The sequence below is a fragment of the Coenobita brevimanus genome, chromosome 4 (genome assembly GCF_032717465.1).
Source record: "Coenobita brevimanus isolate Jiangsu-jjx chromosome 4, ASM3271746v2, whole genome shotgun sequence".
NCBI classification, from domain to species: domain Eukaryota; kingdom Metazoa; phylum Arthropoda; class Malacostraca; order Decapoda; family Coenobitidae; genus Coenobita; species Coenobita brevimanus.
In genome coordinates this window covers 24,695,484-24,711,009 of record NC_136957.1, presented here as the reverse complement: position 1 = coordinate 24,711,009, position 15,526 = coordinate 24,695,484, and positions in this window count along the sequence as shown.

Sequence of the window (15,526 nt, the reverse complement as noted above, 5' to 3'; positions counted from 1 at the left end):
AATTCTCTTCCTGAAGAGGTTGTTTCTGCTCCATCTATAGGTGCTTTTAAAGCTGTTTTATATAGGTGGTTAACAAATAGGAGTTAGGGAGTGTAAGGCGTTGTCCAGGTATTGGAGAAGTTCTGGAGACTGATTCCTGAAATGAATTCTCCTTTCAAGAAGGGATGAGAAATGAGAGCTCCAAAAGGAACATCAAGTCTCGTAACCTTGCATGTACTCAAACTAGGTAAGTCATGGGCAGGATTGCGTCTGACGGTGGCCAGCCACTGAGTTTCAGCCAGCGTTTAATGGATCGTCTCCTCAAATGAAAGGCTGCTGTAGGCATCTCCGCCTCACACTTGTCTGGGGCAGCAGACGCAGGAATCCTAGGTGGAGGCTGCTACCGGGACATTAGCAATGCCAAGCTTTGCTGCAACTTGGAGATGGCCTATTGGGCCTGATACAATGACCTGAGAGACAGCTGGAGCTGGGAGTGGAAGTAGGAAGGCATGGGTGGCGGGTAGCCATTGCAGGCAGGTAGATAGGGCCGATCACCACACCATTACTCATTTCTCAATACATTCTGGCATGAGACAGGAAGGGCCCAGCTCTCTCATGCTGCCATCATGCGGTCCAACATATTATACAACCCTTACAATAAATTTACAAAATACCTCCATTCATAAATAGGCTAGCTTGGGAACTCCAACCCATAACTAAAAAATACCAGAAATACTGCAGCAAATCCCACTTCTAAACACACGTAAGGTGGGGTCGTGGGAACGAGATTGTAATGCTGTGTTTTTATGGCGACTTCTTGTCGTAAAAACACGAGGCACTGGAACGGGGTCCTTTTACTAGACCGGATGTAATGCACTAACAAAGGAACAGGGCATAAAAAGAGACAGTATACCGTATCACATCTATTGCTTGGGTCCTACTCATTACAGTGTACATACAATGATATTTAGCACATAGGAGAACAGAGATACAGGGATTACACTCAACTACACAGAATGATCACATATATATTAACACTGTGGCACAGGGAGGTCGTGGATATTCTTTACTGTCACTTGGATGGAATATTACATCACTGGGGTTGTTAGTTTTAGAATTAATTATTATGTCACTTCAAGATAATAACAAGCTGGGGCGGTTCACTTTAGATCCACTGAGATTGAGAGTCTGTTTCAGGGGATATTACTATAATAGAGGTAGGGTGCAGATAGCGACACTCGACACTGTCACCAGGTCACGGGGACACATACACTTGCCTTTCGGCTTACTGCGCACCTACCTCTAGTTTCTCAGAAAACTCCCTGGTTCCTTGATGCAGGGGGGACTGAATTATTTACCAATTTACACTTCTTACCCTGATTGCACGAGTTTCTGTTAGGCCACTGTTTAATATATTTTCTACATAAACACTGTCACTGTACTCTGGATCACTGTCACTGTCAGTGTCTTACCCTTGATTCCTGGGTTATCAAATCACTGTTACTTACTGTCAGGGAGGCTCACCTGTCTGGGGCCTCGACCTGAGGGGCAGCTCCTTTCTGAGGGCCGCGCTGGTGGGATGCAGAGAGGCCCTGTGGTCTGGGGGCCTCGACCTGATCGGGGGCCCTCGGGACTAGGGCCGAACAGCCGGAGCAGCCGGGCCTGCTTCCTCTGCCTCCGGGGGAGTGAGGGAGCCTGGATCTCCGTCGTTGTAGACTGCGGTGGCAGGCCTGGGCGTCCTGGGACTGCGGGTGGTCAGGGGAGAAGCGCCGTCAGGGCTGGGCTGCAGCAGCGTCTCCTGCAGGGCTTCGGCAAGGACAAAGAACTCCCGGGTGTGGGGCGGTAGAAGTCCGTTGTCGGGCCTTGCCACCACTCTAGTGTCTCCTCCGGGCCTATAAGCCTGGATGGCGACGAAGAGGCTCCCCGAAGGAAAAGAGGCTAAAGGGAGACTCACACTCTTCGTGGTTCCCTGAGTGTGTCTATAGGTCTGGGTCGGGGCTCTCCATCCCCTATTATTTTGCTTGGCTGTGGCAAAGTGAACCTGCCCGGCGTGCGGGGGACACCTATAGGGTGATCGAGGTGCTCGCTACGCCGTGGCAAGGTACCGCCGGCGTGGTGTTCCTCCCCGCAGTAGGAGACAAGCCGGAGTGAGGGGCTCAGAGGCCGCACTCTCTCCAATACGGACAAATCTGCAACCTTCAGGGAATTCTCCACCCTGAGTGATGCCCCGGCCGGAACCGAGTGTCTGCCCGTATGGAAAGCGACTAACGGGTGAACTGGTTCGCCCGTCCGTTGCGGCAAGATAGCAACCCCGGGACATCGCTTTCGTAGTTGGGTGGCGCTACACGTACGGTGGCAGGGTCTCTCTACCCTGGACCGTATTCTGGCCCGCCAAGAAACAACTGGATAGGGATGCACGAGCCCAGCTGTCCTCAGCGTGTTAAGGCCTGGAGCCTGGGGTCACCTTCCCCTCTACACACTCTGTCAGGCCGTAGCCTGTGTCTCTCTCTTTCTCTTTCTTTAGGCCGTAGCCTTGGGCCTCCTGCCCTAGAGGGTGCTTAACAAGACCGTCAAAACGGTATTACCTGGGACTGAACTCTTTTCAGTCCACCCCTGGTCTGGACGATCACTACCCCGCCCACACAGTAGTTCGGTTCCCCCTGATCACCTGGGGTTGGGGCACTTGCGGGGAATAGGGGCTCCAGGGCCGTGATGCCCTGAAGACCCTCTTGCCGGGGTCACTAACCTCACTGGTGTGTCCTCCTGGGGTGGTGGTGGGGTGGGCTCAGTGGTGGTGAGGTGGGAGGTCCTGCGGCGGGCACGGCGGGCATTTTAGGGATCTCATTTGACTGAAGATGTAGATGAGGAAGATGAACAGCAGCAGCAAAATACGGCCTTAAATCTTTTCCAACATCTTCCTAGACTTCGCCTTATGTTAACCCATTGACCTGGCTTTTTTTTATCAGGTTTTAGTGGCTTCTCGGGCTTTGGTGGTCCGTTGTTTGCTATACCCACGCATTGTGGATCAAATTCAAAAGTTTTGTCTGTAATATCGGCTAATCCTATGAGGATAAACATTTGTCGTGGAGTTTTGTCATCATATTCCACATCTTCTGGCAGAGACATTACATTGAAGTTCACAGTAAGGGTCTAATGACCGAAAGACACGGGCACGTTTTTGGCGCAGTGCGACACAATTCGGACTGAATCTTCAGTCAAGAAAGGAAAGGTAATCCTTAGACGGGGATTTACTTCTTCCAATTCCAAATCCAGATCTTTTGCGATATTCACTGGAAGGCTGCTAAAGGGACCTCCGGAGTCGATAATTCCTTCTCCACAAAATATCTTGCTTTGTTTGCCTTCAATTTTGATGTTTTCACAGCAACACTTTAATCGAAGGTCTTCTTTTGGCCGGATTTTCTTTGGTACTTTTCTCAAAGTTAACACTGGTGATATGGAAGACATGTTTAACTGTGCGTGACATTCTCTTAATAAGTCCATGCCAAGTAAGGCTGAGTTACCCTCAATAGTCCATCTTACAGTTACATTCATCTTGAATTTAACTTTGCCAGTCACCGTTTCCTCCTCTCCCTCCCCCGTCTTCGTTTCCTCCTCCTTCAAGTTCACTTTCCTCTTCCTTCTCTTCTCAGCAGTTGCAAATTCCATATTCACATTTTTGAAGATGGAGATATAATGATTACCGGTACAAATCACTTTAGGCAATAATTTTTCTTCTAAATGATGAAACTTCAGGAACTTGCCACTCACGCAAGTGTCGTGTGCCCCTGTGTCAATAAAGAATGGGACTCTAACTCCTTCGATTTTTACTTCTGTTATCAGCCTCATATTACCGCCCTTATCGCAACGGCGTTCTATGGGTATGGTGTAACCCTTCATTTTTATGAGTCACAAATTATTTTGTAAAAATATGACTATGTGGTCGCGTAGAAAATGCAGTAGACTATCGTATGTACGAAATGAAACCCAGAAAAATATACTGTGTATCAGGAACTTTAAATTTACCTTGAAAATTGTGAGCACCTCCTAACCCCGCGAGAGCTATGGAAAGACTGCCGTACTGTCGCCGAGGAGTCTACATTAGTAGAAGTTCCCGGGCCGAATTTAGTATGATAATAACAAGAAGCACTTGTCACCACTGCTCTTAAAATAATATTTTACTAAATATGGTTAGACATGGGGAAAAGTAACTTATTGTAACTCAACCTTTTATAAAAGTAATTAATTTTAATGCAGTTATACGATGATACACTCCCAGGTGTGATTTTTCTTTTCTTTTTTTCTTTTTCCGGGTAACTAGTGGTCCAGTCATTTTGGCACCGTCGCAGTGAGTTCAGAGAGAAATGATTTGGCAACGTCGCACCTTCGTCTCGATCAGCTGTGAAAATGTAAACACAATGATATTTTGTGTTTATCCTGTGTTACACTATTATTTACGAGGGGTTTGCTGTTTCAGACCATGTGGTTTAAAAGTGGGTAAAACAATGAGGGACACAAACTTCCCATGAAACGTGTATTTTTCACCCGAGAAATAATCAGAAAAGGAGCTTCTGCTGCCTCAATTAAAGCGTATGTCTACCCCGATATTTAATATGACTATACATGACATTATTTACTCAGCTGTCATTTAATATCACCATACCTAATCTTATCTGCTCCATTATTATTTAATATGACCATTATTATTATTATGTAAAATGACTATACAGTACCTAACCTTTATATGGCCATACCTAACCTTATCTTCTCTGATATTATTTAATATGGCCAAACCTAACCTTATCTACTCTGATATTATTTAATATGACCATGCATGACATTATTATTTAAAATGACTATACAGTACCTAATCTTATCTACTGATATTATTTAATATGACCGTACCTAACCTTATCTACTCTGATATTATTTGATATGATATTACCTAACCTTATCTACTCTGATATTATTTGATATGACCATGCCTAACCTTATCTTCTCTGATATTATTTGATATGACCATACCTAACCTTATCTACTCTGATATTATTTAATATGACCATACCTAACCTTATCTACTCTGATACTGTTTATTATGAACTACTGGCTAATACTACAAAGTAATTTGGAGTTCTTATGGAACAGCAGAACTAAAATAAGAAACTAGAACAAAAACAAAATCAAATTAAATACTGTAGCAATGAAATATCACTACATTTTTTACCTTAACTAAGTATCTCAAAATGAAAGAAGAAAAAAATGACAAGATAAAAAATCTACTGTCCTCTTCATTTCATCTGGAATAAAAACAATAAGAATCACTGCTAATACTATATGTACAAAATAATCTGGAATTCTTGTGCAACAGCTAAACTAAAATATGAAACTAAAACAAAAAACAAAATAAAATATCAATAAAACAATGAAAAATTGTAGCATTTTATACCTATACTATGTCAAAAAAAAAGTTTAACTAGACTAGAAAAGATCTGAAGTCATCTTTGAGCTTCTAAAATATATACCAGTACCGGTAAATAAAATAAGTGAAAAAAAAAAAATATTGAACACACTGAAACTGTTCCTGTACGGTACTATAACATACTACAACATAATGCTGAGTGAATCTTCCATGAGTTTAGTACACCAAAGATTTTCTTGAGTCGGCCATGATGTACAGTATAGTCCTATTTCCTTGGTTTTGCTCCCTTGGGCAGTGACAGCCACTTTCTTACAGCTTGTTCGGAACCCAAGATTCAAGTGGTGGACCTGAAGTTGATATTTGAATAAGCTGATTAATTGTATGTGTGCCCAAACAACTTTGCTCATCCGATTTTATCCTGTTCTGGGCAGAGATGATTCTTTCGCATTCAGCACTGGACACTGGTATTGCCAGCATGATGGAGGCCACTAACAATACATTTTGGAACTGGGTCTTGTATGGCTTCCTCGTAAGTAATGTGGCCCACTGTGTGATTTGGTCGAGATGAGAGAATTCATTTACCACCAGAACTTTTAAATGATGATACTCAATTAGTGTGGCATCAAAATCACATAAATTCCTGCTCAAAAGTTCTTTGAAATGTTCTAGCAGAAGCCTAAGTTAGTCTTTTCCATATTTAGCCAGTTGCTGTGTGTCCTTGGGCCACTTGTCTGTTGTAAAACAGTGACAAAGGCAGGCCATGATGGTTGCTGCATCTGGACATACAGAGACAGATGAAATTTCTGGACTTCCTAAGATACCGGTAATATTGGCGAACCTTTGTTCAAGGGCCTGGATGGTGCAGTTCATCAGTTTCTTGATTGCACAGCTGTCACAAGCAGACGCCTCAGTCGGTTTGCTGATGGACACACCCTGGAAGGTTTCAGGCATTGATATAAACTGTGTTTTGGCTCTAACATAGTTTGGGCCAGGTTGAGTGGACAGAAGGCAGACTGAAGCTATCGTAGCTTGCAGCCGTGCAGATGCCAGTGGCAATGTAACTTTATCCATTTGCAGCATCAGGCTGAGGTGTTTGAGCTGATCATAGAGATCAAGCATTGTATGTGCAAACGGAATGAAGTCCCCCTTTTGAACAACCTTGAGGATCATCTTAGCCCTGCCCTGTATGTCAGCAACCTGATGCGAGGCCGCCAGGTGTTCCATGTGGGTTACAACAGCTGTAAATTGTCCAGGTGTCAGCAATAACACCCCAAGGGCCTTGTGAACATGTGGGACCCATCTAGTCCCTTTCACTTGTGTGGGCATTCTCACATTTACTAATTCCATTTCTTTAGTAATAGATTTAAGTTCATGCCTAGATTTTGGACTGAAATTATATGTCTTGTAGATAAGGTCCATCATGTCAATTATTTGAACAGTTTTGGGGCAGTTCTCTTTCTTCAAGACTTGGTTTACTCATAGCTTGAGTCTATGTGGCATGCATCAGAAATTGATCAGATAGCGATATGTTTTCAGTATGGCTTGCACTCCATTTTTATGCCCCAAATTTACTGAGGCCCCATCTGCTGTAAAGCAAACAAGCTTGTCACTAAAAATTTCCTTGCTGAGGCCAATATTATCCAGTGCTGTATAAACTGCATCAACCAATCCTTGAGCATTTGCATGCTTTACTGGAACTAATCCTACAAACACATTTGTGTCAATTCCCTCCACAAGGATTCAAAGACAAATCACTTCATTTTCTATCACTCCCTTGTCGGTAGCACCATCTATCATCAGAGCAACATACTGGGAGTCCCTGATTTTCTGAGCCAGACCTGTATCCAGTTCATCAACAATAGCTGCAATGAATTCTGCACATTTTAAGTCATTGGCATACCAGCTACCTACTTATCTTCACTCCATTTTTAATATCAGTGTGCACTAATGGCTTAAAGTTTGTGAATGGCTGCTCTGATTTTGCAATTGTGTAAGCTTTGTTAAATTTTATCATGAGATCTTTCACCATATCTTCATCAACTTTGGTTTTCATCCTGTCAGCAACCATCACAATTGGATTTTTCTGTCTGTTTATGTATACACTTTGTGCTCCCTTATGATGACTGGAGGAATATGCTTTTTAATATTATCCAGCTTGAACTGTTTGTTACCCATGGTAAAGTCTGTCTTCCCTGCAACTCTTTCCCCAGCACATCTGCAGTATTTGCACAGCAAAACATCTTTCCCATTTTCGTTAGAAGAGAGTTCCAACCACAAAAAGCTTCTGAACCACTCTGACCTGACATTTCTTCCTGTAGCAGTGGTAACTTTCCCTGTTGGAGTGGGTGTCACGATGGCCTTTTTCTCTGGAATATCCACCTCATGGTCGGATGGGCATTTTGAAGACAGTGAAACATTAGTATCTGCCATGTCATCAACTGGTCTGTCTGGTTTTTGTGAAGGAGTTGTGAAATAGTGTCTATTGTTTCCCATTTTAAATCCATGTGGTTTCTTTCATTGTGTTTTGGGAGGAACAGAATGACCAGATTGGTCTTGGGTCGAAATATGATGCGCCGTATCTGTAGTGCTTTTGTGGGATTGTTGCTCGTCTTTGGGGTTACCATCTTAACGAGGGGCACAACATGATTGGGCATGTAGATAGCACCAGGTGCATTGTCCAGATTGCCAGCACGACTCCACAATATGGTGATTTTGTGTTTTTCTGCGACAGCAGAGGATTTTGCTTCTGTTGTATATGCAGGCTGGATTGTAGTATTGTACAGCTCTCTAGCATAATAAGGAACATCTGGAGAGACACTGTGTATGGGTGTTTGACAGACTACTGACTGCCCACAAATGAATCACTGAACACCAGTGTCCTTTTACAAGGGTTTTTTCACCTTCTTTTTTTATCACATTGGCAACATCTAAGAGATCTGTGAGCCTGCTGTGTGTCAGTGTGTGCAGCACAATGGAAACGTCCGTGTTTGTCAGTTGGCAATGAAGGGAATAATGTTCTAAGTTAAATGTGAGTTCAGCTGCAACTGCTTCCCTGAGTGTATCCGCTAATGATTCTTTTCCACATAAGAACATCAAGATGGAATTCATTAGGCAGTCTCCATCAGCTCTGGAACGTAATGCAGAGTATCCATTCCTTCTCCAGTCACATGGAATTAAGGAATTCGAGAAGGTGTCTTCTGGAACATAATAACACCAACAGGAGCCTGGAATCAGTTTGTTCACAGGTTCTGTAAACTCTCACCATTGCCACGACTGACACCATTTACATTATTTACATAATCAGAAACGATCAACATAAGGCAGTACCAGGCTAATGTATGGCCTGGCCATCACTACATGTGAATGATATTTTAAAACGAATGATCAGGTAGTCAAATATAATTGTATTACCACTTTGTGTGACTGCTGATGACTGTATGAAACTATGGATGATTGTGACATATCATACTGATAGCAAAATTCACGAAGAAAAAAAAACACGCAAACTTTCTTTCTCGGGCGAGCACATGCTTCTGCTTCTAAGCAAACCATCTCGGGAATGTTTGGGTTTTAGTTCGAGTACAGTCGGCAATGGTCGTCTGTCTATCTTTAAACATTCACAATAGCGACATGGAAAGAATCATTGATCACAATGTGCTTTTTTGTTCATTTGAGTGATGTTTACTCATTTCGTAGTTTACTGGGTTTTGAAGTGGATGTATTTTCTCCTCGCCAAAAGGCGACTTCCATGTAAAATTTGTTCGCTGAAGGGAAAAAATACTCGCATTTGCGAGCTGTGGCTCGCCAAACAAGAGCCCTGCTTTACATTGAGTGACAAGCCAAATGGTTTCCTGTAAGCCAAGAAACCATTTACAACGCTGGGGGTAACCATATAACCAAACCATACATGCTCCCTACGTGTCAACAAGTCGGTTGGTGGAGGGTTAGTGCCCTCAAAGTTAAATGGCCACCCCTTACGGGATTATGGCATCTGGCAATAGATAGATAGATAGATTAACGTTTGATGTCCACGTAGATAAGATTGTGTCGAAAATGAATAGTGGTCTTGGCTTATTGAAAAGGAATTTTAAGAACTGGACAGAAAAATGATTATTCAAACCTACGTACACCCACATCTAGAGTATCCTGTACAAGTATGGTCCCCCAACTGAGAAAAAACATATGGTAAGTAAAATTTTAAAAGGTTCAAAGGACAGCAACACGTCTCCTTCCAAATCTAAGAAACCTGGACTATAAAAAAGACCAAGAAGATTTAATCTAACAAAGCTCAAAGCTAGTAGAAAGAGTGGCAATATGACTGAAGTATTTAAAATCAAGACAGGACTTGAAAAACTGGAATCAAATAATATGTTTCAAGCAAAAAACACAAGTGTTAGAGGTTACTCAAAACAACTTTTTATCAGATGTAATAAAACATAAACAAAAGGCACTTTCATGCATGGGATTGTAAACTATTGGAACAGGGCACCTGTAAATGTGTTACTTTGGTAAATATTTTTAAGGGAAGATATGACAAACTTAGTTTAGGTACAGATATGGAGGCGGGCAATAGGATCTAGGCTATGTAGATCTGTTGTGTATCCTATGGATATTATTGGAAAGTCTATCTACACTGATATAATCTAATAAGACCATACCTAACCTTATCTAATATGACCAAACCTAAATTCAGTCTACTGATATTATTCAATATGACCATACAGTACCTAACCTTATCTACCCTGATAATATATAATATAACCATACCTAACCTTTTCTACTGTACTCTGATATTATCTAATATAACCATTCCTAACCGTATCTACTCTGATATTATCTAATATGACCATACCTAACCTTATCTACTCTGATATTATCTAATATGACCATACCTAACCTTATCTACTCTGATATTATTTAATATAAGCATACCTAACTTTATCTATGCTGCTATTATTTAATATGACCATACCTGACCTTATCTACTCTGATATTATCTATTATAACCATACCTAACCCTATCTACTCTGATATTATCTAACACAGTACAGTATAACCATTCCTAACTTTACCTTACCCATCCAACTGATGTAAATGGAACAATTCTAATTTTATCAAATTAACCAAACTGAACCCTAGCCTCATCAGTTGTAATCTTATTGAATATAACCAAACTAAACCTAAACGTATTGATAATCTCGTACAACCAAGCCTAACCTTGCCTTACCTTACCCTACCCAGCTTAATGTAACCTTTCTTATCTGTTCTAAACTTATCTAATGCAGCCAAACCTAACCTAAGCATATCAATAAGTTTGCAGCACTCTCAGATTGTGTCCCCCCCCCCTGTGGCGGGGGGGACAATCTGGCCGCACTATGGGGTGGTACTACTACTCTGTGGCCAGGTTGTGTTAGGAAGAGTACTGCCACCGTATTCCCTGTGTGTCGTAAAAGGCGACTAAAAGGGGCAGCGTGAGGGGACTAGGGACCCCTTCCTCTGTTTTTTAGTTCCTAAAAAGAGACGGGCCAGAAAAAGGGATGGGGGATGGAGTTTTCCCCGTACCCTGAAGATTGGGTCTATGAATGTGCGTGGATGTAGACAATTGAGGCCAAAAGGGAGGAGATTGGGAGAATGTTTGTGAGAAGAAAGTTGGATGTGTTAGCTTTGAGTGAAACGAAGATGAAAGGGAAGGGTGAGTCTATGTTTGGAAGTGTGAATGGAAGATTGTCAGGTGTTAAAAGAGGAAGGGCAAGAGAAGGTGTGGCCTTGTTAGTGAGTCCGGAAGTACAGCAGTGTGTGATTGAATGGAAGGAGGTGTCATCGAGACTGATGTGGGTTAAAGCCAAATTTGAACGTGAGTTGTGGGTGTTTGTGAGTGCATATGGGCCTGGTAATGAAAGGGATGAAGAAGAGAGGGAGTCTTTCTGGAATGATGATGATGAGTGTCTGCAGAGTTTTGGAGCCAATGTGAATGTGGTAATGATGGGACATCTGAATGCTAGAGTGGGAAATGTAGCAGTTGAAGGTGTAGTTGGTATGCATGCTGTGCCTGGAAGAAATGAAAATGGGGAGCGAATGATAGCGATGTGTGTTGAGCGAGAGATGGTGATTGGAAATACGCTGTTGGAGAAGAAAGATATTTATAAGTATACATGGGTGAGATATGAAGGTGGAGGGGTTGTTGATAGAGCTTTGTTGGACTATGTGGTTGTGTCTAGGAATGTAATAGGAAGATTGTTGGATGTGAGAGTTCTGAGAGGGGAGGGTGGAGGTATGTCTGACCACTACCTGGAGGAGGGAAAGTTAAGAGTAGGTAAGAGATGGGTGAGAGCTAGGAGGGTTAGGTGTGGCAGGGAGGTTTTGAAAGTGGGTTTGATAAAAGAGAGAAAAAGATAGAGTATCAGGAGAAATTGAAAGATGAGTGGAACACAGTGAAAGATCGGGAAAATGGCAGTGTGGAGGAAAAATGGCAGTTATTTAAGAGTGCTGTGGTGGGGCATGCAGCAGAGGTGTGTGGTGTGAGACGTGTGGGTGGTGGTGTAAGAAAAGGAAGTAAATGGTGGTGCGAGGAAGTAAGTATGGCTGTGGCTGAGAAGAGACGTGCATATGAAGTGTGGCTGCAGAGGAAGGATGAGATGTCATATGAGAGGTATAAGGAAAAGAGGAATAAGGCGAGAAGGGCTGTGCGTGATGCTAAAGTGGCAGCAGATGAGAGGTGGGGTAGGCGGCTGACAGAGAATTTTCAACAGAATAAGAAAATGTTTTGGATGGAGGTGAAAAGGGTGCAAAAAGGAGAGCCTGGGAAGGAAGAACGAGTAAAAGCAGAGGATGGAAGGATGTTAATTGAGATGGATGCAGTAAGGAAGAGATGGGCAGAGTATTTTGAAAGATTGTTAAATGTAGAGGAGGAAAGAGTGGCTGAGCTTGTGGCGGATGGAAGGGTACAAGGAATAAATGTGTTGGGAGAGTTGAATGATTCTTTGATCACGAAGGAGGAAGTGGAGAAGGCAGTAAAGGAGATGAAAACAGGGAAAGCTGCAGGTATGGATGGGTGTGCTGTGGAATGCCTGAAGGGTGGTGGAGTGACTATTGTTGACTGGTTAGTAAGATTGTTGAATGTGTGCTTTGTGAAAGGTATGGTGCCAGTTGACCAGGCAAGTGCTTAAGTGGTCCCGTTGTATAAAGGCAAAGGTGATATGTATGAATGTACTAGCTTTAGGGGTATAAGTCTGTTGAGTGTTGTAGGTAAGGTGTATGATAGAGTGTTAATTATGAGAGTTAGAGAGGGTACAGAGGGAGTGATTGGTGATGAGCAGTGTGGCTTTAGGAGAGGGAGGGGATGCGTGGATCAGATGTTTGCGCTGAGACAAGTGTGTGAAAAGTATTTAGCGAAAGCAAGGATGTGTTTTGGGCATTTATGGATTTAGAGAAAGCGTATGATAGAATTGATAGGGAGGCTTTGTGGACTGTTTTAAGATTGTATGGACTTGATGGTAGGTTATTAAAAGGGGTGAAAAGTTTTTATGTAAATAGTAGAGCGTGTGTAAGAGTGGGAAATGCTATGAGTGATTGGTTTCCTGTGAGAGTGGGGCTGCGACAGGGATGTGTGATGTCGCCTTGGTTGTTTAATATTTACATGGATGGTGTTGTAAGGGAGGTGAATGCAAGAGTTTTAGGTGGAGGTCTGAGTCTGGTGAATGTTGATGGTGGAGAGTGGAATCTGAAGCAGCTGCTGTTTGCAGATGATACTGCACTGGTGGCTGATTCAGAGGAGAGATTGAGACAGTTGGTAGAGGAGTTTGGAAGGGTGTGTGAAAGGAGGAAATTGAAAGTAAATGAGAATAAGAGTAAAGTGATGAAGTGTATGACGTTGGTAGATGGTAGAGGGATGAATATAGTTTTGAATGGCAAGTTGCTTGAGGAGGTAGAGTGTTTTAAATATCGAGGGTCGCATGTTGCTGTGGATGGAAGAATAGATGCAAAAGTGACGTTTAGAATAAATGAAGTAGGAAAGGTGCTGGGAGGAATGAAAAAAGTGTTTAGATGTCGTTCGCTTAGAATGGATGTAAAGAGAAGGCTGTATGAGGGTGTTGTGGTACCGATTGCATTGTATGGGGCTGAAAAATGGAATATGGGTGTAGCAGAGAGGAAAAGTTTGAATGTAATGGAGATGAGGTGTCTGAGGAGTATGTGTGGAGTGACGCGTATGGATCGAGTGCGGAATGATGAAGTGCGAAGGAGAACTGGAGTTGTTCAGGAGATGGCTGGTAGAGTTGAGCAGAGGGTGTTGCTATGGTTTGGGCATATGGAGAGAATGGATAATGAGCGATTGGTGAAAAAGATAACTAGATCTGATGTGAGAGGTGTAAGGCTGAGAGGAAGACCACAAATAGGATGGATGGACAGTGTGAAGAGAGCGCTGGATGCGAGAGGGATGTCTGTTGAGCAAGGAAGAGTGGCTGTGCATGACAGAAATGAGTGGAGAGAAATTGTGAATGAATAACTGATGACGCAGCCGAGGGGATATTCTCCTGCATTTGGTCTGAGTGGCTATTTCAGGTCAGGTGCGGGTAAGGGGATGGGTCTGTTATGATGTGGCAGGGGTAAACCAGCTCTGCTGTCGGGCCCTGCTGCGGATGTCACTGATTGCATTGCGCAGTTGACCCGTGTGCAGTGTGGTGCGGTGAGGATCTGTCCGTTCTCCCCTTTTGGGCTAAGATGCGAATGAATGTGTTTGAATGGATGAGTAAATGGGGAGTGTGTCGTCCTCTCTCGGCTACCTCCCTTTCCTTAGGGGAAGCAGCCTAGGTATATAGATAGATGTTTTCATTTGTTTCAAGTTTTTAAGTACATAATTACTTAATATTGCACACTGCACTAAAGTATTTGTTAAACATTTGCACTGTTATTTGGTGATAACAGTGGTGTTTCAGTGACCTTTTATGCACAATGTGGAGCAGAAGGCAACGATTACGGCCAGTGTAAACATCGGGTGGCCATTTTAGCCTGCGTCTCTCACCCTGTCCACAGAAGATTCCTGGAGGCGGCCGTTGAATATATCATTACGGCAAAATTGCGATAAATTTTGTAACATACTAAGACAGGGTATGACTTTTTAATTATAATTGTAGTGATTTATCGCATAACGAGGGGTCATATAATGAGGCTGCAATGTATGGTACATTACTCCTGGCAATGCCAAACTTTTCCTGTAAGTTTTTGCAACCATCACTTTATTATAACTTTTTACTGTCAGTATCTTATATTTGCTAAATCCTGTTTTTTTTTTTTTTTTTGAAAGTGATCGTTCGTATTTGAAATTTCTATGCCTATGTACTTGAGTGTTTGCGCTACTTGTATCCCATCTTTTTTTTTTTTCATTTCTTGTATTAAAAATTATAAATTTGATCATGAACTTCTTTGTTTCTAATCCACATTTCATGCTTATGTTGCTCAGTCATCCAGTACAGCTATTTGCTTTGGTTTCTACTAATGATTGGGAAAATTGTAGTCTGTTATCTGCAAGGAAAACTATTGATCATAAATGTGTCATCTTTGTACCCAAGGTCTTTGCCTTCCATTTCTTGTATGATCTTAAATATAATTAATTTGAAGAGTGTTTTGGAGCCTGTGCATCCTTGATATCTTCCTCATTACCTGGTATATCTGCTTCTCCCTTTCTCTCTCTCTACAGTATTTATAGTTGAATTTTATCATCCTTAAATACATGTACTGTGACATCTGTAAGTTTTCATGGGCCCCTATGTCTGCAGTAAATTTAAGATTTCTTCCCTCATAATTGAACAATATACTTTTTGAAAGTCACCTACAGTGACTGTTAGAAGTAGGCCTAGTTAGTTTGTTTTTGTAGCCCATCTCTGTAGCTAAATTATTTTAATAGCTATTGGGATCTTGTCTTCTGTCCTTCTTCCTTGTATGAATCCTGATTGCTTCTCACTACTTAAGTTATTTGGTTTAATTTGTTGTTCTGTTTCAGGTTTTCTTAATTAACATACTGTTAAAGCTTTATAGTCAATATTTATTAGAGCCTGTTGGTTTGCTTTTCTTTGGTGCCATCCGTATCCTTGAGTTCTTCCAGCTTTCCCTTAGCTATTTTTCCATATATTAGAA